Source organism: Bos grunniens, chromosome 19 (assembly GCF_055505025.1).
Source record: "Bos grunniens cultivar Pamir isolate PY7600 chromosome 19, Bosgru_T2T1.0, whole genome shotgun sequence".
NCBI classification, from domain to species: domain Eukaryota; kingdom Metazoa; phylum Chordata; class Mammalia; order Artiodactyla; family Bovidae; genus Bos; species Bos grunniens.
In genome coordinates this window covers 2,216,169-2,243,798 of record NC_141183.1, presented here as the reverse complement: position 1 = coordinate 2,243,798, position 27,630 = coordinate 2,216,169, and the positions used below count along the sequence as shown (strand labels likewise).

Here is a 27,630-nt window from a genome sequence, read left to right as displayed (position 1 = left end):
GAGTATCTTAGTGCGCAGACGTCCTTCCTGCGAAGGGCGCGGGGGCCGCTGGGAAGTGTAGTTCCTGCGCGGAGTCCGTGGGGTTCTGACTTCAGGACACGTGGTCGCGCGGGTCGCTGCGCGGGAAGATTGGAGGCGGCAGAGCTTGCGTCCAGGTAAACAAGTTGGACACGCACTCGGTACCCGGTGATGGGAGAAGCCGGGCAAGGCCGAGGGGAGCGGGCATCTGTGTTCTCCAAAAGCCCCCGAAACAGCAGCTAAAAAACATTGGTTTGGCTGAAAACCACTCGGCCGGCTCAGAAAGTCAGTTTCGGGCTTCACGTGTTTGCAGGGCAGTACCAGTTGGACGGTTCCTGCCTGAAGACGTTTCTCTTCCCCCACCTCAAACGTCCATTTTTAAAAAACCTTTTTCTTGCCTGCAGAATTCGCTGGTGATTTGGCCAGGGGGAGGTGGCTGCAGAGAAGATGCAAAGTTTTATTTAGTAAGCAGAGGTCCAGGTCGCTTTGGGGAATCTGAAATTCAGTGCTGGGGCAGGGTGGAGGCGGGGGGGCGGGGGTGGTGCGGAGTTCTCGTTTCTGGAAGGATCACGGAGGAAGTTCTGCTTTTTATGTGTCAAAGCAAACTTTATCAGAGTTAAATTGCTTAGATGTTGTTTCTCACCTGAAGGGGTCTAGGAAAGTCCCCTGGCCTCAGGGAGAAAGTGGGTGGTCATGCTGTATTAACAGTCAGATGTCTCGGATTTGTTCAGCAGAGTTTACTGAGTTTTGTTGAAACACTGGAGTGTGCCAGGCCCTCTCCAGGACCTGGGGTCAGCCGGTAATGCTCACAGCTAGGAGCTGGACAGCAGGTGGGCAGAGATGTAGCCCCTTCTCAGGGATGGGACATTCCTTGCAAGTGAGCTCAGCCCGCTTCACTGCGTGGACCGGACTCAGAAAAGCGCTTTTCAGGTCCAGGGTGGAACTGAGAGTGTGAACCTCCTGAGGCGTGAACAAGCACAGTGGACAGCTGCGTGTCATGTCCAGCTCTCTGACCCCGGACTGCAGCCCGCCAGGCACCCCTGTCCATGGGATTCTCCAGGCAAGAACCCTGGAGCGGGCTGCCATGCCCTCCCTCCTCCAGGGGATCTTCCCCACCCAGGGATCGAACCTGCGTCTCCTGCATTGCAGACAAATTCTTTCCCGGCTGAGCCATCAGGGAAGCCAGGTGGGCATCTGAAGCAGCCCTGTTTAGGAGAGGGCAAGGAAGCCTGTCTACACTGCATGCAGACGTGGGAGTGGGTGGGATTCACAGCGGGGGCCAAGCCAGAGGCTTGGGCTTTATTCTGCAGGTACTTAGGAGCTGGTGAAACGGCTTTGGAAAGGGATGTAACTGAATCAAAGCTTTGTTTTAAGAAGATAAATATGCCCTCAATGATCAAGATTTGAAGCCAGGAGAAGCTAGGGCTAGGTCAAGTTGGTAGCGAAAGGCAAAAAGAGGCACTTTGAAACAGGGTTCAGCTGTGTTTGATGACCACTGATGAAAACTATTGGAATTTTATTAAGAGTTCTAAGAAGCCAGGGCCTTCTGAGTAATGGATGGATCAGAGGGAAGAAGGCCACCATGTTTCGGCTACAAATCAGCTCTTAAAACAAATATGCAGTAGGTCACGGAGCTAACATCAATTTACTTAAGTTGATCCCCTCTGCTGACATGAGTGAGAATTAATCAAGGTCACCTCATGTTCATATTAGCTTCTGGCTCTAAAAGGAAGGCGCTCGGTCCCATGAGCCCAGATACAAAGACTTGCTGTTTTCCTTTCTTCCTTTCTTTCACTATCTTTCTGAGCAAATCTGTACTGTGTATTCCTCCCTTTCTTGCACATACTATCTGAGCCTTCTTGAACCAGCATTTTTCCCCTTAAGTTTCATTTAAGTAGGAGACGCTGTGGGCATGGAGATCCATTTAACGCATCCAGTTCACTTTTCCAGGCATTGATGGAGGAGCAGACATGGGCCTGAGCTCACTACCATTTGCATTTTATGTGGTCAGCAGCATTGTTCCCTCTTGAATTGGCCCAGACTCCCTTCTCTCCTGAAGAGCTTGAATCACATCACCTCTGGGGCATTTTGCTGCAGTGGTTGTGCTTGTACTTCCTCTGCTCAGGTGTGCACGGTCCACAGCACGTGGCTTATGTCCTGCAGGTCGGTCTGCCGTTCATATTCCTATAGAGACAGTGATGTGTTTAACAGCCAGTGCGCGCACACACACACACACACCTGTGCAAAACACCTTTGACCTTTGGTTGCTGTTCAGTCGCTCAGTCGTGTCTGACTCTTTGTGACCCCGTGAACAGCAGCATGTCAGGCCTCCCTGTCCTTCAGTATCTCCTGGAGTTTGCTCAAACTCATGTCCATCGAGTCGGTGATGCCATCCAACCATCTCTTCCTCTGTCGTCCCCTTCCCCTGCCCTCAGTCTTCCCCAGCACCAGGGTTTTTCCCAGTGAGTCTGCTCTTCTCATCAGGTGGCCAAAGTATTGGAGCTTCAGCTTCAACATCAGTCCTTCAAATGAATTTTCAGGGTTGATTTCCTTTAGAATCAGGGTTGATTACCTTTGACCATAAATTAAACCATATATATTTTTAAACTTTCTGTTTTGTATTAAAGTGTAGCTGATCACAATGTTATGATAGTTTCAGCTGCACGGGAAAGGGACTCAGCCAACTGTATCCATGTGTCCATTCTCCCCCAAACTCCCTCCCATCCAGGCTGCCACATAACTTGGAGCAGAGTTCCCTCAATGTGATTTACAATTGGCAACATATATTGTTTTTTCTTTGTGGGAAAAACATGCTTTGAAATTCCGCAGGGAACTCAGCCTCTCTGCAAAGGCTTGGAGTCCCAAAGGAAAAGTTCTCTTGTCCAGGTGGTAACAGGCTCCCTCCAGCCCCCTCCTGGGTGGAGGAGGAGGTTGTATTGATACATCTGTACCTTTGGGAGCTGTTCCTCTTCTCGGAGTCTGTGGGGAGTCTGTGGCCGTGCTTCTACCAGAAGAACCCCACCCTTGGTGGTGAGTGTGCAGGCCAGCAGGTGTTTCTCTTCCAGTGACCTGTGCTCCTACTTTGAATTCTTCATCTTTAAAATTTTCTGTGCTTCAGATCTTTCTAGAATATAATGCAGTCTCAAATACAAGAACTCGAGGCAGTCTCTCCCAGCTTCTTGTCACCTTCGAGAGCAATGCCAAACTCTCAAGTTGGGTGTACCTGGCTCCTTGAAGCCTGGGTCCTAGTTCTCTGCAATTCATTCTCACGCTGTGTTGCTGCTACAGGTGTTGCTGCCGGAAGCCAGGATTGCTCCGTCCGGGCTTTTTTTTTAAAAATAGATCCTAACTTTTATGGCTGCCTAATTCATTTTTGCATGAAACCCTGATAGTTTTTTACAGATGTTCCTATGTTCGTAGATTCCAATTTATGCCTTTCTTGAGAAAATTAATAGTTTATATAAGAATTGACCAAGTGATAAACCGAAAACAAGAATATAATGAAGGAGAAAAAAATTAAATTTAAAAAACTTCAAATACACATTGAGACCAATTTAAAAATAGAAGTGAGTCATACTAAATGGGAACTGAATGCAGAATAATCCTAAAAATAAGATGTTTGTAACATGATTATATGATAATCTAATAATAAAAATCTGGCCTTCATTTTTAAATTTTTTTATTGGAGTATAATTGCTTTACAATGTTGCATTAGTTTCTGCTGCACAGAAAGTGAATCAGCCACATACACACACGTACCCCTCCCTCCTGGACCTCCCCGCGCCCCTCTAGGTCATCACAGGCCCCGAGCTGAGCTCCCCGTGCTGTAGAGCACCTTCCCGCTGGCCTTCCATTTCACCCATGTATGAAGTGTCAGTCACTCAGCTGTGTCCAACTCTTTGTGACCCCATGGACTATAGCCTGCCAGGATCCTCTGTCCAAGAGATTGCCCAGGCAGGAATCCTGGAGTGGATCACCATTCCCTTCTCCGGGGGATCTTCCCGACCCAGGGGCTGAGCTCGGATCTCCTGCATGGCAGGCAGGTTCTTCACCATCCAGGCCACCTGGGGAGCCCTGTTGCACATGTGGCAGGGTATGTATGTCGATAGCACTCTCCTGATTTGTCCCACCCTCTCCTTCCCGCCCTGTGCCCACACCCCACTCCCTCTGCCTGGCCCGCCTTATCCATTCCCTTCTTAGCTCCTTCAGATTTGTCCTTGAAGAGGCTCTAGGTCTCTTGGCTCCGTCCTGGGATCATCCCTGTGGCCGCCCTCAGGGCGAGGAGCGAATCCCCTCCTTCTATTGCCCTGCCTGCAACACCCTCCCGACACTCCCCCAGAGGCAGACAGTGTTTGTCGCCACCTGTGTCTCCCCCGGGAGACTGACCTGCTGGAGATCACGGAGACTGATCTCTGCACCCCCCCCCCGCCGTGCCCAGCATGGAGCATACAGTAGGCACTCAAATGCACGCTGTAAGTAAGGGATAGAGGAGACCTGTCAGCACGATGACCTGGAATAACTGGATTCCAGAGACCAGAGTTCACAGCTGCAGGGGAAACTGGAGCCCCTGGGAGGGGCCCTCAGGTGAGAGGGAGGAGACTGTGGAAAGAGGCCCTTAGGTTAGGGCAGCCTGGCTCTGGAGGGACTGCTCTAGAGGATTATGTGGGGTGGACAAGGTGAAGGGTGGGGGTACAGTGTCCCCACCGGTGGTGATTTTGACCCCCAGGGAATGTGTGACAGTGTCTGGAGGTGGATTGGGTCACCACAACCAAGGGGTGATGCTGAGCGTGGCATCCAGTGGGTACAGACCAGGGATGTGGCCGTAGTACCACGGTCCACGTGCAGCCTCCAGCAGAAAGAAGCGTCTGGTCCAAATGCCCACAGCACTGCATTTGAGAAAGCCTGCCAGGCGCTACCTACCAGCACGCAGGTATACACGAGTGCTCAGTCGTGTCCGACTCTGTGGCCCCGTGAACTGTAGCCCGCCAGGCTCCTCTGTCCATGGGATTCTCCACGCAAGAACTGGAGTGGGTTGCCATGCCCTCCTCCAGGGGATCTTCCCGACCCAGGGGTCAAACCTGTGTTTCTTACGTCTCCTTCATTGGCAGGCGTGTTCTTTACCACTAGCACCGTCTGGGAAAGCCACTGAGAAAAAGTTAGGTGAGTCTTCTCTCGGAAGTCACTTCACCTTTCTGAACCTCTTTTTGTTCTCCTAAAATAAGGAGGATCAGACTAAGGCCCCTTCCGATTCTAACAATTCATACCTCTAAACCCAGCTCACTCACGTATCTGATTAGAACCACTAAGGATTAAAACAGAGAGAGAGAGCTGCAATCATGCATTCTGTTTTTCTACACTGCCTAAATACCATTTTGTTCAGGAATTTGAAGAGTTCCTATTTCCCCGCTCCAGCAAGGCAACCAAGGACCACGGTCACAAGCTCTTTGGAGGTGAGACAAGGAATGTATCACAGCTTGAAACATTGTCTCCCAGGTGGCAAAACTCACCCACGCCTGACATTTATGAGTGTTTTCCAACTGCGTCCATTGGGTCTCTGGAACAAGGGAAGCGAAGACATCAAAGGTAGAGCTAAGAATTCAGGGCTAATATCTGGTTTTCTAGGTCTTAGAAAATTATGATGTAAACAGGTGTGTTACATATTAATATATGGGGTTCCCTAGTGGCTCGGTGGTAAAGAATCAGCCTGCTGATGTAGGAGATCCTGGTGTGATCCCTGGGTCAGGACGATCCCCTAGAGAAGGAAATGGCAACCCACTCCAGTATTCTTGCCTGGAGAATCCCATGGACAGAGGAGTCTGGAGGGCTACAGTCCATGGGGTAGCAAAGAGTTGGACATGACTTAGCGACTAAACAACAGCAATGTAATATGATATATAATTAAGTATATTCGGGCACCCCCACATGGGAGATGGTTTAGGGGACTGGCTGGTGAGTTGTGGTTACATAATATCTTTTAGTCCTTTTTTTTTTTTTTTTTTTTTACTGTATCAAAGTATGACCGTGTATTATGAGGACTGGCAGAAATTCTAGAAATCCCCAAATAGATTCAGCGTGGCTTTCAGCGCTCTTCCCCATATGGCGCAACCGTACCTGTTCAGCTTTATCTCCCCCTCATCTACTCCAAGCTTCCTTTGTTTAAACAATCTGGTCAACACAGGATTACTTGTCTTAACTTGGGACATGAATTTACAGGTTTCAGTGTGTTAACTTCTGCTGTTCTCTGTCTTCAGCCTTATCTAGCCCCCACCAAAGCCTTCATTTTTCCAAATTCTACTTTTCATTGAAGGTTCGAGGTCATCTCTGCCCAGCTGTCTTTGATCACATCCTCTTGTCTCATCCAAGAGTCTTATTTGCTCAGTCATGTCCAACTCTGTGTGACCCCACGGACTGTAGCACACCAGACTCCTCTGCGCATGGGATTTCCCAGACAAGAACACTGGGCTGGGTTGCCATTTCCTCCTCCAGGGGATTGAACCCAAGTCTCCTGTGTCTTCTGCACTGGCAGTGGGAAGCCATCAGGGAAGCCATCCAAGAGCATCCCTCCCCTTAAATTCTGACAGCACCCGTTAGCTCTTATAAGCCATATGTCCACTAGTATCTTGCTGTAAAATTCGGCATTTCAGGTCATTTTGCAAGTTCAGACAAATTATCATAACAAAACATCAGATTTTGTTTATCCAGTCTATCAGCAAATCTATCTTGAGAACGTATTAGGTGTGAAACATTTTGCTAAGTAGTACCTGGAAAGCAGAGTTCATTCATCCGGAGGCAATGTGGCTGGTGGCTAAGATGAAAGGCTGTGGCTTTAACAACTACTCCATCTGTGTTGTTCAGTTCCTCGGTCGTGTCCGACTCTTTGCAGCCCCATGGATTATAGCCCACCGGGCTCCTCTGTCCATTGAATTATCCAGGCAAGAATACTGGAGTGGATTGCCACTTCCTTCTCCAGGGGATCTTCCCGACCCAGGGATTAAACCCATGTCTCTTGCACTGGCAGGAGGATTCTTTACCACTGAGCCACCAGGGAAGCCCAGATTTAAGTAATACAGGGAACAAAAAAGATTTCAGATCCTGCTAGATCAAGAGAAGAAACTGGAATCTTGTCTGATCTCACTTATGCATACAGCTGTCACTTGTTATCTGCAAGGAATTGGTTCCAGGACCCTTCCCCTGCCCCACCCCCTACAGATACCCAAATCCGCAGACGCTTAAGTCCCTTAGATAAAATGCAGCCATGCTCATCCTCCCATATACTTTAAATCATCTCCAGAAAACTTATACCACCTAATACACTGTCACTGCTATGCAAATAGTTGTAAATACAATGTCGGTGTTATGTCAGTAATTGCTGAGGTGTGTGGCACATTCAAGTTTTGCTCTTTGGAACTTTCTGGAATTAAAAATAGTTATTTCCCATCGAGGTTGGTTGAACCTGAGGGTGGAGTGTCAATTGTATATTTCCTCTGCCTTTCACCAATGAATCTCTTGTTACTATATATATGATATACATACACATACACGCATATATATATAGTAGCTTGCCTGGTGGCTCAGACAGTGAAGAATCTGCCTACAATGCAGGAGACCCATGTTCAATCCCTGGGTTGGGATCCCCTGGAGAAGGGAATGGCTACCCACTCCAGGATTCTGGCCTGAAGAATCATCCCATGGACAGAGGAGTCTGGCAGGCTACAGTCCATGGGGTCATGAAAGAGTCGCGCTGACTGAGCAACTTTCACTCACTTCACAGTTGTAACAGGTCTGATGTAGGTTAGGAAAATGGACAGAGTATGATCCCCGGTCTGAGAAGCTTAAAATCCTGCGGCTGTTTTAATAACACTTTTGTGACATTTTAAGGCTTTCAAGCTCCTTCCGTCTGCTGTGTCGTTTTATGCCTACAGTGACACCCTGGGCGGCATTGTTCCAGCATCCCGGTTTATCCTCGTCACCTCGTGGCACTGCTTCCTTTGGCCAAGGTGGAAAATCTTGTGATTTAAAACTGTCTTGACTACAGATGTGAAAGTGTGTCTTCTGATTCCTGGTTCCTTCCTTTAAGTTGTCCAGTCTAGCCTTAAGCTAGGTAACTTTTTAAAACGCCCTGGAGAAGTGCCTTATTCAGGCTGAGAGTAATCTGGTAACATTTTACCTCATTTTCTATTTGTTATTCGTGGGACAGGCTCAGTTCAGGATAAATCTGTGTCTCTCCTTTACTCTCTGTACCTCGGCCAATGCTCTGTGACCATTGGCTATTTGCTGGGCTATCTGAGGATGAGCTAGAAACACTGATATAAGGCAATGCTGTGTCCTTCAAATCTCCTTGATCTGTTTACATTGATATTAATAGATGGTTCTGGGCTTCAGTCACAGGCCTGAATAATTCAGGTCAGACTGACCTGCTGCACTTTTAAAAAACTATAAAATATTCTGGGAAATATTTTAGATAGGTAATATATGCAAGTTATAGAAAGCCCACAGGAAAGTAAGAAACTGAATTACCGTGGTATAGAAGTAATTATAGACAGTATAATAAATCAGCTGGTTCTTAAATTGTTCCATTCGGATTAGTGGCCAAAGAGAATGTTTTATTGGCAACAACGTGTGGCAAGATCACAGGAAAAACTACTGATTTTTCATATTTATCATATTTACCCTTCTTTTGAAAGATCTTTTTGATATGGGCCTTTTTTTTAAGTCTTTATTGAATTTGTTTTAAGTCTTGGCTTTTCGGCAACAAAGGCACGTGGAATCTTACTTTCCCAACTGGAAATGGAACCTGTGCCCCCTGCGTGGGGAGGCAAATTCTTAACCACTGGACCTCCTGGGAAGTTCCAACTCTCTTTTTGATATAGGTAGATTAATCATTTTATTTTTGGCACAAACTCATAAAACTGGTTCAGGAGGACAGGGAGAAGGGATAGTTAGGGAGTTTGGGATGGACATGTACACACAGCTATATTTAAAATGGGTAATCAACAAGGACCTGCTGTATAGCACAGGGAACTCTGCTCCACGTAACATGGAACCCTGAGTGGTAAAGGGATTTGGGATGCATGTGTGTGTACGACTGAGTCCCTTTGCTGCCCACCTGAAACTGTCACAACATTGTTAATCAGCTATACCCTGATACAAAATTTAAAAAAAAGCTTAAAAATAAATAAAATTTTAAAAAGGAAAAAAAGAAAACAGTCTTACTAGATTCTCATTGGTTCAGATAGGGAACTGAATCTGTATAGACAAGCCTTCAGCAGTCACCATGGAACTGACTATACACAAATATGCTCAGTTGGAAAATGGCAGATGTATGTTTATGTAATTTCACTATTAAATGATATGCCCTAGCCTCACTGGGAAAAAAAAAAAAAACAGGCTCAGTGTCTTCTTTAAATTAATATATAGCATCACATCAAAAGTATAAGTATTATGAAACTGTATAATATTAGATGGGCTAATAGCCAGATGGTGCTAGTGGTAAAGAACCCGCCTGCCAATGCAGGAGACAAAGGAGATGTGGGCTCAGTCCCTGGATTGGGAAGGTCCCTTGGAGGATGGCCTGGCAACCCACTCCAGTGTTCTTACCTGGAGAATCCCATGGACAGAAGAGCCTGGTGGGCTACAGTCCATGCGGCGGCAAAGAGCTGGACCCGACTGAAGCGACTTAGCATGCACACACGCATAATATTAGACATTGGCTATTTGGGGCTCTACTGAACAGCTGATGGTATCTTATGGACTGGGCAGTGCTGTGAGCCACATGCTACAAACCTGTTGGTGACTTTGTATCCTGCAGTCTAAGGAGTGAAAGAGTAGTGATATGTTAGACTGTACCTGCCGGAACTCTGGAAATCTTTGGAAATTATTCTAGAGCCCTCGTCCAGCAGCCTAACCTACTGACATTTAGGTGGGAATTGAAGACAACCCCAGATCCTGCTCACTTGGTAAAAACTACAGGTTTCCGCTTTACAGGGCCTTGTCTCTCCTTTTGTTGCTGTTTTTGTTTTTAAATCCAAGTAAATATCAAAATGCGTGTGTTAAATGTGTTGGGGGTATGAAGCCACATCAAATGCTGCTTTTCGTAAGGAAGCCATGTGGACTATGGTCAGCAGCCCATCCTGCACCCTGGTGAGATTTGGAATGCTCGTGGAAACCTCAAAGAAAAATGTGGGAAATTTGTGTTCGTTTCCTAAACGTGGGCATCCCTGGTGACTTAGACGGTAAAGAATCCACCTGCAATATAGGAGACCCCAGTTCAGTCCCTGGGTCAGAAAGATCCCATGGAGGAGAAAATGGCAACCCACCCCAGTATTCTTGCCTGAAGAGTCCCATGGACAGAGGAGCCTGGTGGGCTACAGCCCACAGAGTCGCAAAGAATCAGACATACTGAAACGACTTAGCCCGCGTACACGGAAGATGTAACAACATGTGTCCTAGCAAGTGGTGATTAAAAAAAAAAAAAAATTTTTTAAGAAACCTTTTAAGACAAGAGATAAGAATGTTAAAATGATATAAAAAAGTTTAAAAAAAAACACAACAGGAATGTTTCCTTGGGTATAAGGAGATAGGGACAGAAGTGCTTATCAGTTGCATGGGAGAGAGAGGGAGAAGAAATATTTTATTACTGCAGCAAATCAGAGCTCTGTTGGATGTTCGTGAAGAGGAAATGGGGACCATCTGGAGAAAATAGTTCTTCTCCACTGTGTGGATTGGATTTGAGGACAGCTGAATAGCTGGGGCATGAATTATGTGGGCCTTTGACCACAGAGTGTCACAGCCCTGTAAAGCTAACAGCAGGGGGCAGAGTGGTAGTTAATGAGAAGTGAAGACGGTTGTCAGACTGCAGTGATCAGCTCCTAGGATATGGCTTTCCTTATTGAAGAAATACGCCGATAGCATTTCAGTTCTTTCCAGGCATTTGAGTGCACTGGGACCTTCACATTCTAAATCCTTCTGTTGTATTTCTTCTATCTACATATTTCTGATGCATTGCCTTTGTGCTAACGTTTTTCTTGTAACCGTTTCTTCCGGTTGCTAGCTGTTTTACTAATTAACTAATCACGTGACTTAAACATTTACATTAAGTATCTTTTTAAAACCACCAAAATATGTTTTCTTTGGTGGCCTCATCACTTAATAACTAAACAGAACAGGAGTTTAAGGGCTTCCCTGGTGGCTCAGACACTACAGAATCTGCCTGCAGTGCAAGAGATGAAGGTTCCATCCCTGGGTTGGGAAGATCCCCTGGAGAAAGAAATGGCAACCCATTCGAGTATTGTGACTGGAAAATCCCACGGACAGAGGAGCCTAGCGGGCTACAGCCCATGGGGTCCCAAAGGGTTGGACACACTTTCGTTTTTCACTTTCAGGAGAATTTAAACATGTGTTGCAGATATTTTATAATTTTAAAATAGAGAAATTCTCACTTATTAAGTATTTTTAAATTCTTATTTATTAACTGAATCCGTGTTTAAAATAATTGTTCAATACCTATCCAAAATGATCCATGTAAAGTGTTTGGAATTAGGCAGGGATAAAGGGAGACAGCCAGTAATTGAAGACAAATTATTTTTTTTATTAGCTGGAAAATTTTATGTTCCATCATGATGCATTTTTAAAAGTATGTAGAAAAGAAGTACATATTCTTCCCTTGTTAGTGTTACTAGAGATCCAGATATGAAAAGCATCCTGTCAGAATCTGCAGAATTTCAAAAGGATTGGTGGGTTTGTACTGAAGTTTTCAGTGTTCACTAAAGCCTGGCCAGTAAGTAACACGTGCTATTGCTCTCTTTGCATAATGTCGTTACTATTTTCTCCAGGCGTTGTGAGATATAGGGCTTCCCGGGTGGCTCAGTGGTAAAGAACTCGCCTGTCAATGCCGGAAATGCAAGACTCCAGTTCCGTCCCTGGGTCTGGAAGTTTCCCTGATAGGACATGGCAACCCACTCCAGTATTCTTGCCTGGGAAATCCCATGCACAGAGGAGCCTGGTAGGCTGCAGTCCACGGGGTCGCAAAAGAGTCGAACACAACTGAGTGACTAAACACACACACAACACAACAATGACAACATTGTGAGACATAAAGCTGCGTTTTTTGCTTCACTAAAAGTGTCTGCCTTTTAGCCTTTTAACTTTAATTGATCTGGGTGAATGATTTTAGCCATTTATGGTCAGTGCTGCTTTGGAGTAGATAGAAAGTGAAGAAAACAAAGAAAGCATTTTTAAGATCCCATGCTCCCAGTGACTGAGATTCCTTCAAAGAAAAAAAAGTTTCTGCGGCACGAGCTGAGCAAACGTCTATATCAGAATGCCTTCCAAAAGATGAACTGAGCCTTTAAGTATTTTAAAAATAAATCATAAGGGAGATGCAGAGCAGAGCTGTGGTGGACGGTCTTCCAGGTATCCGCCCCGTCAATTCTGTGTAATGCTTTGGAAGCAGAGGAACAAGTCGTGTGAAATCATTTTTTGAGGAAGCTACATATGCGCCCCCCTCTTCTATTTCTATTCTCTGGAGCGGGCAATTTATGCAGTGCGCTTGTGAGACTCCAAGAACAAAGACCAATTTCCCTGAAGGTTATGAGCACTCTTCAATTTTACAAATGCAAAAAAAAAATTTTTTTTTAAGTCACATTGTCGCATCGAGATAATGAAGTGCCCTGGGCTCTCGAGTCTCCTCGAGGAGCCTCAGAAGGGATGCCCGCTGCGTGTCACTTTTATTCCGAGATTCTGAAAGTGGACTCAGGCAATTACTCTTTTATATGTAATTTTATTATCTTTTTTTTTTTTTTTTTTAATTTTTGGCTGTGCTGCATCTTATTTGCCGCGAGGGCTTTCTCTAGATGTAGCGAGTGGGAGCCGCTCTCTGCTTGCGGTGGGGGGGCTTCTCAGGGCGGCGGCTCTCTTGCTGCGGAGCGCGGGCTCTAGGCGCGCGGGCTTCAGGAGCTGCGGCTCCCGCGCTCGCGAGCTTAGTTGCTCCAGGGCATGCGGGATCGTCCCGGACCAGGGATCGAACCTGTGTCTCCTGCATGGGCAGGCGGATTCTCAGCCACGACGAACCGCCACGGAAGCCCCTAGGCAATTAATGCTTGACAAGCGTGGGCAAGTAGTGATGAGCAGGGAGACCGTGGAAGATGGGGGGATGATGGGAGGACGCTGCGCCCGCTTCGGACCCCGAGCGTCTTTTCTTCTTGAGCAGACGGGGTCCCGCTCATGGCTTGGGATCCAGAGTCCCGGCTGCAGGCTCGGGACGTGAAGCTCTGTGTGGCCGGGATGAGCCACCTGTTCCCTTCAGACGGGAGTGAGGAGAAGGTCGACCGAGGACAGCGTATTAATTCCCCTGGCACCTCGCGCCCCTGTTTTGTTGCGCTTCGGGGAGACGCGCGGGCCTCTCATGTGACGCCCGTGGCGGCGGCCGGCGCGCGGGGAACTCCGGGGCTCAGAAGCAGCCCCGTGTGTGTGCTCGTCTGTCGTGGTTTTTTTTTTTTCCCCTCAAATGTTTACACGGGTTTGTTTATTCTTCAAGGCGCCAGGGGTGCCTTACGGGCCAACTATTTCCCCTCACGACGTAGGTAGAGGCAGTGTTTGTGTTTAGCGCGTTCGTAGCTGCCTGACAAATAATCGGAGGTGGAAATCCGCGGGTTTCAGGGATCACAGATCCTTTCCAGTTTTCCTGCCTTTTCCAGACATCTGACCCGAGGGAGCGCTGAGCTTGGCGGCCAACCGGCCGCACCTGCTCCCCCGCAGGGCCCCGTGTGCAGGGGCACAGTCCTGCTTAAACTTGTTGCTCCTGCATTCCAGACCAAGGACACAGTGCTCGGATGTGTACACGCTCACCCTCGCCCGCTGCCCCCGTTACGTAAGAGCTGGAAATGCGCCGGTGTGCCTGTGTGTAAGCCACCAGCAGGGAGGGGCTGGACCACAACCCAGCCTTGGTACAGTTCCCGCCAAAAACAGGACCTTGTGGTCTCAGGAGTTTAGGCAGAAAGCTGCTTTTGCCCATTTTGCTAAAGCTTAGTACCCCATTATGAGATCACGGGGGAAAATGAGACAGGAGAGTGTGTGAGAGCCTCCACCCTTAGCCCTTGGGCTTCCCAGGTGACCCAGGGGTAAGAAATCTGCCTGCCAGTGCGGGAGACACAAGGGGCGTGGGTTCAATCCCTGGTCAGGAAGATCCCTTGGAGGAGAGAATTGGCCACCCAATCCAGTATTCTTGCCTGGAGAATCCCTATGGACAGAGGAGACTGGCAGGCTACAGTCCATAGGGTCGCAAAGAGCTGGACGCGACTGAAGCGACAGCATGCATGCACCCTTGTCTGTTAGACCCGAATGCAGAAAATCAGGGCTGGTTTTAAAGTTTTCATTTCTTATTAGCTCAGCTGTTGAGATATTGCTTTGTGTTTCTGGCTGCTCAGAAGCCAGCAGGCTTATTCAGATATAGCCAACAATCGCAGTCACCTCATTCTGTGACTTCATTTAACTGGCAGGGGAAAAAAAGAAGGGGAGGATAAAAATGCCAGAACCTAAACGGGGACTAAAAGAATGCTTTTAGGTCAGCTAGTGTGAGGTTTTTGTTATATGGACTGTAGCTGGCCAGACTCCTCTGTCCATGGAATTCTCCAGGCAGGAATACTGGAGTGGGTTGCCATTCCCTTCTCCAGGGGATCTTCCTGACCCAGGGATCAAACCCAGGTCTCCTGCATTGCAGGCAGGTTCTTTAATGCCCGAGCCACCTTTTGGAGGGAAACACCCCTGACTGTGGACACGGCTCTACGGTGGACGCCTCTCTAAGATAAACCAAGTTGACACGTTTTCCCAAATAGCATGTCTTGCACTCTCAGAAGAGTCGTAATCTGGACAGGGAATCACAGGATCGCAGGGTATGTCTCTGAGAGCAGCGGCCCCAAGTTTGCAGTCGCTCCTGCCAACCTCTGGAGGCATCTCCGCTCCTCTCCTCCTCTCAGAGACCCTGGTTCACTGGGAGCAAATCCAGTCTAAGAAAAGCACCTGGAGGTCGTGCACAGGCCCCATACTTCTTTGCGTATCCACTGACAAACACTGGCCCAACCTCCTGTCCATCACCCAAAAGAACCTGTCTCCCTCTTGAAGTTGCCAGAGCTGTCCTGTTTAATTACCAAGGGTTTTGTTGTTGTTGTTGTTTGCTTTTTCTTTTAAAGACTTTTCTAGGTGGACCCTCTTTTGAGGGGCAGGGGTTGGCAGGAAGAGTTCTTTATTGAGTCAGTCAGACCAACCAGCAGAATAACACTGCAGCAGGAGCTCTCCCCACACCTGAAAGATGGGCGCCGTTTTTAAAGTCTTTGTTGAATTTGTTACAATATTGCTTCTGCTTTATGTTCTGGTTTTTTGGCCCCAAGGCATGAGGGGATCTTAACTCCCCGAGCAGGGAGCGAACCCACACCCCATGCACTGGAAGGTGAGGCCCTCACCCCGGACCAACGGGGGTGGGGGTGTCCCTAATTAGCAAGTTCCATCACGTCTCTCTTCTGCCCTGATCCCTGGTGGCCTCGAGTCCCACTTAGAATAAAAGCCAGAGTCCTTAGAGCGACCCCAGAGTAGCCCTACAAGGTGCGCCCCACCTGCCCTCCCCCACTGCCAGCCCCACCTGCCCTCCGACTGCCCGTCACGGTTCCAGCCACACCGACTGCCGCTGCGACTCGAACACCCTGCCCGTCCTGCTTCAGGGCCTCCTGGCAGCCCTTGTCTCCGCAACTTCCCCACTGCCCCACCCGGGTGTCCACCTGGCTTCCTCTCACTTCTCAAGTCTGCATTCTGAGATCCACTTCACAGCAAAACCTTCTCTGACCACCCAATTTCAAATCACACCCTGAGTTCATCTCTTCTGATTCTGTTTTGTTTTTTTTTTACCGTAGCCTCTATCACTATCTGACATCCTAAAATTTTAGCCATTTATTAATTGACTCCCTTCCTGATTTATTGTGTGTCTCTTGGAATTCGTTTGTGGATTCCTCCAGGGCAGGGAGATTTTCCTGTTTGGCTCGCTGTCCTACGCTCAGTGTATTTAGCATTTTTCTCGGAAATCCATAGTGCGTGCGTGCTCAGTTGTATCCGACTCTCTGCAGCCCCACGGACTGTAGCCCGCCAGGCTCCTCGTCCATGGGATTTTTCCATTCAAGAATACTGAAACAGGCTGCTATCTCCTTCTCCAGGGGATCTTCCCCACTCAGAGATCCAACCCACGTCTCCTGCGTTGGCAGGTGGATTCTTTACGACTGAGCCGCCTGGGAAGCCCAGGAAACACAGTCGGCACACAATAAATATTGAATGCGTGCGATGTTGAGTGTATTGAACACTTACTTTCCTCTGGGCCTAGGGATGAACACCGAGTATAGGAAAGTGAGCGCAACACTTTTCTTGCCCTCGAGAAGCTTACCATCTGCTTAGCACATCCGCAATCATACTGATGAACGGTGTCAGTAGCAACCACGAGCCAAACCCCTACCATGAGCGTGAAATTCTAACCACAGCCCCACACATAGAACCCACTGAATGGTTTAATAGCCTCTCGTTCAGTAGGTTTGCAGTGGGTATAGTTGCTTTTTCAAAGAATTCAGTAATAAAATCTTTCACCTACGCAAAAAAGAGAGAGAGAGAGAAGTTTACAGTCTTGTAGAGGACACGTGCATGTAAGTAAGTCAGCACCGCAGAATGAGAGGCTGGGGCGAAGAGAAGAACACAGCAATGAGACAGGAATCGAAGGGGCTGGTGGAGCGGGAACGGTTGTAGTGGGGGGCCTTCCTGGGGGCTCCAGTGGTTGGGACTTCCAATGCAGAGGATGCAGGTTCGATCCCTGGTCAGAGAACTAAGAGCCCACGTGCCACACAGCCCCCAAAAAGAAAAAAAGACAAAACATAAAAGCAATATTGTAGCAAATTCAATAAAGATTTTAAAAACAGTCCACACTAAAAATACCTGTAAAAGATTGCAGTGTGTTGAGTGGAAGTGGGGGGAGTGAAGGGTTAATACTTAAGTGGCCTTTCTTCCCGATCAGATGGAGTCTATCGCCTGCATTGCTGCTGCTGCAGCTGCTGCTGCGTCGCTTCAGTCGTGTCCGACTCTGTGCGACCCCATAGACGGCCTCCCACCAGGCTCCCCCGTCCCTGGGATTCTCCAGGCAAGAGCACTGGAGTGGGTTGCCATTTCCTTCTCCAATGCATGAAAGTGGAAAGTGAAAGTAAAGTCGCTCAGTCGTGTCCTACTCTTAGTGACTCCATGGACCTCAGCCTACCAGGCTCCTCCGTCCATGGGATTTTCCAGGCAAGAGTATTGGAATGGGGTGCCATTGTTGCTGCAGCGAAAATAAAGCCTGAATTGCTATGCAAACCTTCTCACACACCAGCGACTGCTCACCACTGCACGCCTTCACCTGCACGCCTTCACCTGCCGGCTGGAACGCTCACTCTTTACCCTGGAAGGTGAGGCTGGTGCTAATCTGCTTCCTGCCTGCACTAACCTGTCCCTCTGTCCTCCACCAGGGCTTCCCTGGAGGCTCAGACGGTAAAGAATCCGCCTGCAATGTTGGAGACATGGGTTCGATCCCCGGGTTGGGAAGATCCCCTGGAGGAGGGCATAGCAACCCACTCCAGTCGTCTTGCCTGAAGAATCCTGTGGACAGAGTAGCCTGGCGGGCTACAGTCTGTGGGGTCTCAAAGAGTCAGACATGACTTAGCAACTAAGCATGGCACAGCACACCCTCCAAAGAGCCCTTCCTGCTAACCAGGCAAAATGTGTTCTCAAGCCCTGCAGTCTTTTCCTCGATCCTGGAATGCCCTGCCTGCAAGTTTCAAGGTTACACTGAGATGGAATCCCCCCTGTGAATGCTTCCTGGATGTCACCTTCCATCCAGGTGACTTGTCACATCCAAGATCAGGAGCAGCTGCATCAGACAACTCGGAAGAGAATGCATTCCTGAAGGGAATGAACATGGTAGGGAGGTTTGGATAACGGTACCAAAAAATAAATGCCATCAAGACTGCGTGAACTTTGAGTCACTGTAGTCTGAGATGCCCTTTCCTGGAGCAAAGAAGTGACAGGCCTGTCTTGTGCATGCATGCATGCTCAGTCGCTTCAGTCGTGTCTGACTCTTTGCAACCCCATGGACTATAGCTCGCCAGGCTCCTCTGTCCATGGGATTCTCCAGGCAAGAAGACTGGAGCAGGTTGCCATTTCCTCCTCCAGGGGATCTTCCCGACCCAGGAATCAAACCTGCATCTTCTATGTCTCTTGCATTGGCAGACAGGTTCTTCACCAGACCTGTCATAGATCAATGTAAACAAGGACACAAAACAGGATTGGAGCCTGAACAACAAAGGAAGGGCAAGATTGGTATCAGATCCAGATGTACCCACACTGGCCAGCAGTTTAATCTCAGCAGCTCTGGAATTAAGTCCTGGGCTGTACGGTGCTCATGCCTACACAAGGGCTTCCCTGGTGACTCAGTGGCTGTGGAGGAGATGTGGCTTCGATACCTGGGTCGGGAAGATCCCCTGGAGGAGGGCACGGCAATGCACTCCAGTATTCTTGCCTGGAGAAGCCCATGGACAGAGGAGCCTGGCGGGCCACAGTCTTGGGGTCACAGAGTCAGACACGACTGAGCGACTGAACAACGAACAACAAATGTGATTTTTTGAAATCAGTCTGGCTACCCCAGCTTGCTTGTAGTTCACACACTCAAATGCATGAGTATATTTATCTTCTTCTTTTTTAATATATGTATTTTATTGATAGTTGACTTACAATGTTCCAGTTATATATGTACACATATATTATTTTTCAGATTATTTTCCATGGTAGGTTATTGCAAGATTTTGACTATAATTCCCTGGGTCATACAGTAAACCTTTGTTGCTTGTTTTGTATCTATTTTTTTTTAATTAGAATCTAGGATTCTCTTCATACTAAGTCCAACAAGTGGAGTCCAAATGTCATAAACTTTTTAGCTAGGCAAAAATTCATGTTTTCTTATATATGTTATACAGACTCTATATACATATATATGATTATACATGTGTGTTTATCTTGTTTACACTTCTTGGGAGGCACTTCGACACTTGAGTCTGTGACCTGGTGACCTCATCATCAGTTCTGGATAATTCTCAGCCATTATCTCTTCAAATTGGCCTCTGCGCCTTCTCTCTTCTTCTGTAACTCATCAAACATAGAGTTCTCCACCTTTCTTAAGCTCTTTTCTGTATTTTCCACTTTGTTTTCCTACTCTGTATTAAAATTCTGGGTAAATGCTTCAATCTCCTCATGAACTAATTCTTCTACTTTGCATTATCTGCTTCTTCACACATCTGTTGAGCTTTTGATTTTTTTTTTTTCCCTTGTTTTTATTTTTTGACCTCACCGTGCAGTTCATGGAATCTTAGTTCCTTGAGCAGGGATCCAGCCTGGGCTCTCAGCAATAAAATCAGCAAAAGAGTCTTAACCACTGGACCACCAGGGAATTCGCTATGGAGTTTTTAGTTCCAGTCATTATATATATATTTTTTATTTTGAGACATGCCACTTGGTTCTTTTTCAGAACTGCAAGGTCATGCTTTTACTTGCCTGTTGCCTGCAAATATTTTCCAAGTGTGTCATTTATTCCTTTAAATGCTGCGGATGTTTGTCTTATAAGCTGTATCTGGCTATTTGTGGGGCTGTTTCTGCTGGATATCATTCATGTTTCCTTGTTACCTTGGGTCTTGGTTATTGTTGATGGAATGCTGGTCGTTGTCTTTGAAAACCTTGGTGGGCATTCTCCAGGGCCTCTCAGGATGGTGGCCTTCTAAAGAGATTTGCCAGGACCAGAGAGTGTTTTACCAACTGCAGGACACTTCAAACTGACCTGAAGGCTTGGGGCTCATTGGTGCGTCCGAGCTATGCCTGTCCACGGTGCAGATCAGCCTTTATTTCCATCACCTACAATTAATTATGTAAATATCCTCTCATATTTATTTTGCTATATTACTTTTTAAAAATTATCCATGCTGGGATTTCCCTCATGGTCCAGTGGTTAAAACTCTGTGCTTCCAATTCAGGGTGCCTGGGTTTGATCCCTGATCAGGGAACTAAGATCCCACATGCCTCACGGCACAGCAAAAAAATAAAAATAAGTAATATATAATAAGAAGAACAATAAAATAATCTTTAAAACTATCCATGCTATTTTGAAGTAATTTAGACAAGAAAAGTGTAAGTATGTGAGTATTGTAAAACTTTTGTTTCAACCTTCATCAATGTTCTATACATCACTGATGCCTGGGAAACTTTTTTTGCATATAGGCAAAGTATTGATAATGGATGAGTAGATTGAAAGATAAAATTACTTTTGTAAAGATGGTCACCATAAATGTTATTGTAATTAAAGTAGTAGATTTTATTGAATCTAGGATAAGAAAAATAAAAGGAAGTGAAATTGAAGGAATTGTTGGACTTCACATCTCTTTACCACAAGGAAACTCGTTTCCTGAAACATATCTCTAAGGGTTTTTTTTTAAAGCACAGGTGTGAGTTTTTAAAATATTATATTAGAGACATTATGCCTTTTAAAGGGGGCTTCCCCAATGGCTCAGCAGGTAAAGAATCCACCTGCGATACAGGAGAATCAAGAAGCTGGTTCGATTCCTGGGTCGGGAAGGTCCCTTGGAGGAGGAAATGGCAGCTCACTCCAGTGTTCTTGCCTGAGAAATCCTACGAACAGAGGAGCCTGGCGGGCTACAGTCCATAGCGTTGCAAAGAGTCAGACACGACTGAGCGACTAATATTTCCAAGCTCATGATGGCTTTCCTTGGTCAATAAAACTCCCTTTGTGTTCTGTTCTCAAGCTGCGTCTCTTGTAAGGTGGCTCTGTGCCCCTTGCAGGCTGTATTCCTCTGCCCTTAGTAGGATGTTTGCACAGTTACGAAGCAGCACAAGGCTGTTGAAGGCTGGGGTGCCTCTGTCTCACCGGATGTAACGTGGTAGCCTCTCGACTTCTTCCCACCGCGCGTCATACCTGTTCATTCAACACTTGGACCGTTTCTGAGATGCAGAGCGTGGCCCTGGAGCCTTCGTCCCCAAGTGAGGCTCCTCGTTCCTTCTTCTGATCTCACTCCCTCACCCTGGACAGCCGTGCAATATCGTGATTTATGGAAAATATACATGTGTGGCCCCTCGGATGACCAAAATATATTTCTCACACGTATTTGTCCTCCATCCACAATTCCCGGCTCACCGCTGCCCCAGACCCTTGGACGCAGCATCCTGAGTGATGAGAGAAAGGGCAGCGTTTTTGTAACAATGTTCAGTGTCTTGTCCTCAGTTGCTGCCAGACTTTCAGAGGCGTAAAAGTGGAACTGCTGTCTTGTTATTCGTGGCAAGCCTCTTTCCCGGAGGCTGGGTTTATGTTGACGAGGTAACTTTTGGAAAGCACCTAAGGTTGGAAGCTGGTTGCCAGGGGAACCAACAGGCCCACTCCCTGATTTCTGGGAGGGAGGAGGAAGTTCGATCACCCATGACCCGGGATTTAATCAACCGTGCCTGTGTATGAAGCCTCCATAAGAAGCCAAAAACAGGAGGAGGTTAGGGGGGCTTCCAGGCTGCAGAGCCAGAATGCTCGCTTGTATCACTAGGCTCCAGCCTCCAGGAGGGCAGCCGCCCCTTTGCCCAGGGCCTCACCCTGTGTATCTCTTGCTTCTCCTGACTGCTGACTCAGTCCTTTAATATCCTTTGTAATAAACCAGTAACCTAGTGAGCCAATGGCTTCCAGTGTTCTGTGAGCCGCCGTAGCAAATCAATGGAACCCCAGGAGGAGGATGTGGAAACGTCTGATTGATAGCCAGTTGGTCTGAAGCCCGGTGATCAGCGGGGCTTGCAGTTGGCACCTGAAGTGGAGGACGGTCTTGGGGCTCGGAGCCCTTCCTCTGTGGAATCCCATGGACTCTCACGCTGTCTCCAGGAAGGTACAGGCAGACCACAGCGGTAATGCAGGTCCAATTCCAGGTCACCACAATAAATTGATTACCACAGGAAAGTGAGTCACACGGATGTTTGGTTTCCCATAAAAGGCTATGTTTATACTGCAGTTTACTAAGTGTGCAATAGCATGATGTCTTTAAAAAGTTACTGTTGTTGAGTCGCTAAGTCGTGTCCAACTCTTACAAACCCCATGGCCGGTAGCCCACCAGGCTCCTCTGTCCATGGGGTTCTCCAGACAAGAATACTGGAGTTGGTTGCCATTTCCTTCTCTGGGAGATCTTCCCGACCCAGGGATCAAACCCACATCTGCGTCTCCTGCATTGGTAGATGGATTTTTTTACCATGGTTCCACATGGAAAGCCCTTAAAAAGTACATGCCTTAATTTAAAAATATATTATTGCTATTAAAGATTGTGACCGATCACCAGAGCCTTCAGCAAGTCATCTTTTTGCAGTAGTAACAGCAAAGATCACTGATCACAGATCAGCCTAACAAATATTATAATAATGAAGAACTTTGAAATACTGTGAGAATGACCAAAACGTGGCATAGACGTGAGAATGACCAGAACGTATGCACAGACACACGCTGAGCAGATGCTGCTGGAGAAATGGTGCCCGCGGACTTGCTGGATGCAGGATTGCCAACAACCTTCAACCTGTAGAAAATAACAAGTGCAGCAAGGGGAGGTGTGCCTGTCGTGTCGAGATTGCCGTAGTGCCCCCAGCTGGCACCCTGAGTGCTGCTTGGTGATGAGGACCCCTGCCCCCTGCCCACTCGTTGGAACTGGGTGCAGAACCCAAAAGAAACTGTTTTACTAATCCTCAGAGAAAAAAAGTAAAGTGAACCCACTCAACGTGATCCAGGTTTAGGGGTGGGGGAGATTTTTCAGGATGGCTTTTTGGCTACAGGGGGCTGGGTGGGGAAGCCCGGGAGTTAAACTAAATGCTTCTCTCTCTTACATGCAGCTAAGTCACTTCAGTCCTGTGGCTTTGTGACCCCCATGGACTGCAGCCCGCCTGGTTCCTCTGTCCATGGGATTCTCCAGGCAAGGATACTGGCGTGGGCTGCCGTTTCCTCCTCCAGGGCATCTTCCCGACCCAGGGACTGAGCCCCGTATCTCCCGTCTCCTGCACTGGCGGGCGGGTTCTCTGCCACTGGCGCAGACTTCCTGTTGACTGTTCTGAGTTGTCCTCCCCCATCCCCAGCTCCGTGGTCCTTTTCAAACCTGCCAGGTTACACTGCTCCATTCACTTCCCCAGTGGACCCGCCCCCCATCTTCAGAGAGGGAAAGCTGCAGCCTCTCCCAGCCTGGCTGGCCCTTAGGCTGTGCCTGAGTCCTCATCCCTGTTTCAGCCCCGACCTGGTCCAGTTCGCTCCTCTGAGCTCTTCCTACCAAGACCTGCTGGCCTCCTTGCTGGTACCCAGGCTCCCCAGGGGTTCCCTGCCTCGGGGCCTTTTATTCTTCTATTCTGCCCAGGGTTTGCCTCTTCTCTTTCTTTAAACCTTTGCTCACACATCCCCTCAAAGTGACCTTCTCTGATCGAGCTCTTTGAATCCTTGTTTTCGTCTCTCCTCCCTGGCATCTGTCACTTTCTAATACACAGCACATGTACTTCTTCATTTGATTCACAGACTCTGTCCTGCTCTGCTGCCTCCCAAGGTAAGCTTCACGAGGGCAGCAGAGATTTTTCTGGCTAAAAGAGCTCCTGGCACATCGCGTTTCATAAATGTTGGTTGAACTGACTTCTTTGTTTTGTGCGTTTTATCTTGCTCATGACATCTAGGGAGAGAAATTCTTTGACGATGTTTCTCCTGCCCCTTCAATCCTTCTGTCTCCATCTTCTCCAACAACCTCCGTATAGCTTGATGAAAGCCAGTCTTGTTCCTAGAAAACCTGTTCCAAGGGTGCAGTAAACTTGCAGCCAACCAGTTCCAGCCTGTAATAAGCTTCTAAACAGGATTCCTTCCTTGTAAAGCAGTTTATCCAAACTATATCTTTCATCATCGTCAGCTCAGGTTTCTTTGTTCCATGGAGTAACATAGAAATACATACTAAAATAAAATATCTTTCACTCTGCTTTGCAAAGTCTATCTATTTAGATGGTAAAGTAGGCTGGGAGGCAAAAGGTAGGGCAGCTGAAAGTTCAACTTCATTTTTTAGATCCATTGATTTGCCGTTTCTTCTTTTATTTCCCCCACATTGTTAATGCATCTTCAGCAAGAGGGTGACTTCTGCCGGGGGCAGAATTGTGAGCAGTGGAGTGAGTACCCTGCAAACTCCACTGCGTATTTTTCCAGGCGTTGTTTTTCTTGAGCCTCTGCATCTCCAGGCATTTCTGTTGCTGTTTGTTGTTTTTAGTCACTAAGTCGTGTCTGACTCTTTGCGGCCCAGTGGATCGTAGCCAGCCAGGCAAGAATACTGGAGTGGGTTGCCATTTCCACCTCCAGGGGAATCTCCCTGACCCAGGGATCGAACTCGCATCTCCTGCGTTGGCAGGCAGATTCTTTCAGGCACTTCCAGCTTGCACAGCAAAGCCAGTCTGCTGACCCTGGGCTGAGGTCAAGGGAAGTCCAGCATTCATTGCAGGCCACCCTGAAAGGAAGACAGGCAGCTTCTGTTCAGAAGGCCCAAACTCCCCTATGGCTTTTGAAGAAGCAAGGTTTCCTTTAAAGGCAGCATTTCCAGTGACGCTTGCAGGGTGCACGCCTTTCTGTTTGGTTGGTAGTGAGGTCACAGGGTGATGTTTCTGGAATCTTAATCATCATCCTTTTTGTCCCAACCAGCCAGGGCTCCGTGTGCCTGCACCTTCCTCCACCTGGGTCGGGGGGGGGGGGGGGGGGGCGGTGGCGCGGGGGGAGCAGAGGGTGGGGAGGCAAGGGAGGCGGGTGGCTTAGTATCTACAGAATGACTCCAAAGTGTCAGATTGTTCTGTACGTCCCAGAGGAGGAGCTCGGAGTCTGTTTTATCACTGAGCTCTTGTTTTTTGTTTTTAATAATTTTGCTTTTTGTTTATTGCTGGCTGTGCTGGGTGTTCACTGCTTTGCTGGGGCTTTCTCTAGTGAGCAGGGACCCTCTTTATTGTGGGGCTTCTCTTTATTGCGCACAGGCTTCTCACTGGGCTGGCTTCTCTTGCTGGGATGCACCAGCTCTAGGGCGTGTGGCCCAAGGGCTCAGGAGTCACGGTCCCCGGCTCTAGAGCACAGGCTCCGTAGTTGCGGCTCACAGGCTTAGTCGCTCTGCGGCATGTGGGATCTTCCTGGACCAGGGATCGAACCCACATCCCTGGCATTGGCAGAGGGTTCTTATCCATTGCACCCATCCCTGAACTGTTGTTTAAGCCGCCATTCCTTTTACTCCCTGACCGCTTTTCCTTATTTCTGCGTTCCCTCACCTTCCTAATTACTAACTGCTCGAGTCTGCTCCTTGGAGCTCAGAATGCCTAGGAGATCAACGGCTCTTTCTGCAAACAAGAAGTGGGGGTACCTGGGGGCCTTTGTACCCAGGTGGGCCCTGCAGGGTCTTGCTCAATTTTAATCCCCCTCTTTCTTTGCTACCCCTCAATCCTGAGGGGAACTAGAATGCAACAAGAAAAGGAATTCAGTTTTGGATAAAGAAGTTAATCATAAACTTGGCAAGGGAACTCTATTTTAGGGGGACTCAGTTTCACTATGATAAAAATAAACTGAAGCAGTTATCAGTTACGAGAATTCCCTAAGATCATAGTTCAGGATAAAATCAAGGGCTATGTTGGTATCAGAAAACTTATTTTATCCCATCAGAGCAAATGTAATGAACTCACATTGCCTAATGACACGAATGGTATATTCATTTTAAAATTACAAATGTTTCTTCTAACCTTAAGATTTCACTGAATTGATTATTGTTGTTTTTGATTCACTGTATCTGCAAGGAGACATTCTCTGCAAAGACATACTCATCACCTGAAGTTCTCTTTTTAATTAAGTCAGGGTATTCCCCTGCCTTAAGGACACATGATCAAAGAGATTACTTCAGTTACAGACTTGAACACTGATACGGCAAATTAACGACGTGCCTGACATTTAATGCAACAGAACACCAACCTGAGTGCTACAGTATTTAAATGGAAAGTCAAGTCATGTTCAGTTTTGATTCATATGTGTAAAAACAAATCAGTTGGTTGCAGTGTTTCTTCAGCTACTGGAATGTAAACACAGCTAATCAACACAGCCTGAGGTAACATACTTTCACAAGTGGGAAAGTCCTGGAAATCCAGTGATCTGCTTATTCAGATTGACATTGCCAAGATAGGGAGACCTCAGGGATAACGTGACCACTAAAATAAAGCGAATATTAGAATAAAATGGGTCACATGGATGTTTTGGTTTTCCAGTACATGTAAAAGTTATGTTTATGAGGACCTTGGGGATGGTGAAGTGTCAATGCAGTTTATCTCTGGTTTAAAAAGCAACTGTTACACCCGTGGCTGATTCATGTTAATGTTTGGCAAAAACCACTACAATATTGTAAAGTAATTAGCTTCCAATTAAAATAATTATTTTTTTTAAAAGAAAGAAACTGTTGATAATGGTTATGCACGTGAGGGGGTAAATGAGGACTTTATATACCTTCCTGTCAAGTTTGTTGTAAACCTAAAACTGCTTTAACAAAAAGTCTCAAAAAACATAAATAACACTCAGGGTAGATGTTTTCGACTTGACTTTTGTTTCACTTTTATGTGTGTGTATGTCTGTTGGATCCAGGCTTCCCCGAGGCGCAGTTGGTAAAGAATCCGCCTGCAAGGCCGGAGACCCCAGTTCAATTCCTGGGTCAGGAAGATCCCCTGGAGAAGCAATAGGCTCCCCACTCCAGGATTCTTGGGCTTCCCTTGTGGCTCAGCTGGGAAAGAATCCGCCTGCAATGTGGGAGAACTGGGTTCCATTCCTGGGTTAGGAAGATCCCCTGGAGAAGGGAAAGGCTACCCACTCCAGTATTCTGGCCTGGAGAACTTCATGGACTGTATCATCGATGGAGTCGCAAAGAGTCGGACACGACTGAGCGACTTTCACTTTCACTTGTTGGATTGTGATGTTAAATGTATTTTTTACATCAGAAATGTTTGCAGTTAAATTATACTGGCAAATAAAAGCACAAATTAATCTAAAAATAAAGGCTATGTTTACACGATACTGTCGTCTGTTACGTGTGCAAAGCATTACATCTAAAACAAATAGGTAATTTATGTAGATATGTAATGTAGATAACTGAATTTTAAATATTGCTGTTGGAAAAAATGACACCGATTGCTTCGATGGATGCTGAGTTGCCTCAAACCTCCCAATTTGTAAAGAAAAGAAAAAGTGCAATATCTGGGAAGCATGATAAAATGAGACCTGCCTGCCCGTATAACAGTAAGTAAACAGATAGGATAACTTACTGTCGTGGGGAATACGTGAAGGCTGTTGAGCCACAGAACTGTGTTTCTTGGACTTACTCTATGTCCGTATTCCAGAACCATTCCCTCTGACTTGGAGAAAGCACTCCTCTGATCAAAATCGTGATTAATCAGTCAGCAGCAGTGTTGGGGAAAGACTGTTTAGCTATTACATGACCTAAGGCTGGAGCACATCTGGTGAAC

The 27,630-nt window shown here is 47.2% G+C and overlaps 1 long non-coding RNA gene across 1 annotated transcript; it reads left to right on the top strand.

Annotated features, from left to right (window-relative positions):
• The first annotated feature begins 13 nt into the window (after window positions 1-13).
• Window positions 14-27,179, top strand: LOC147350953 (uncharacterized). Its single transcript, XR_015147049.1, has 2 exons — window positions 14-155; window positions 26,756-27,179. It is a non-coding gene; the product is annotated as an uncharacterized LOC147350953 (long non-coding RNA).
• The last annotated feature ends 451 nt before the right edge of the window (window positions 27,180-27,630 follow it).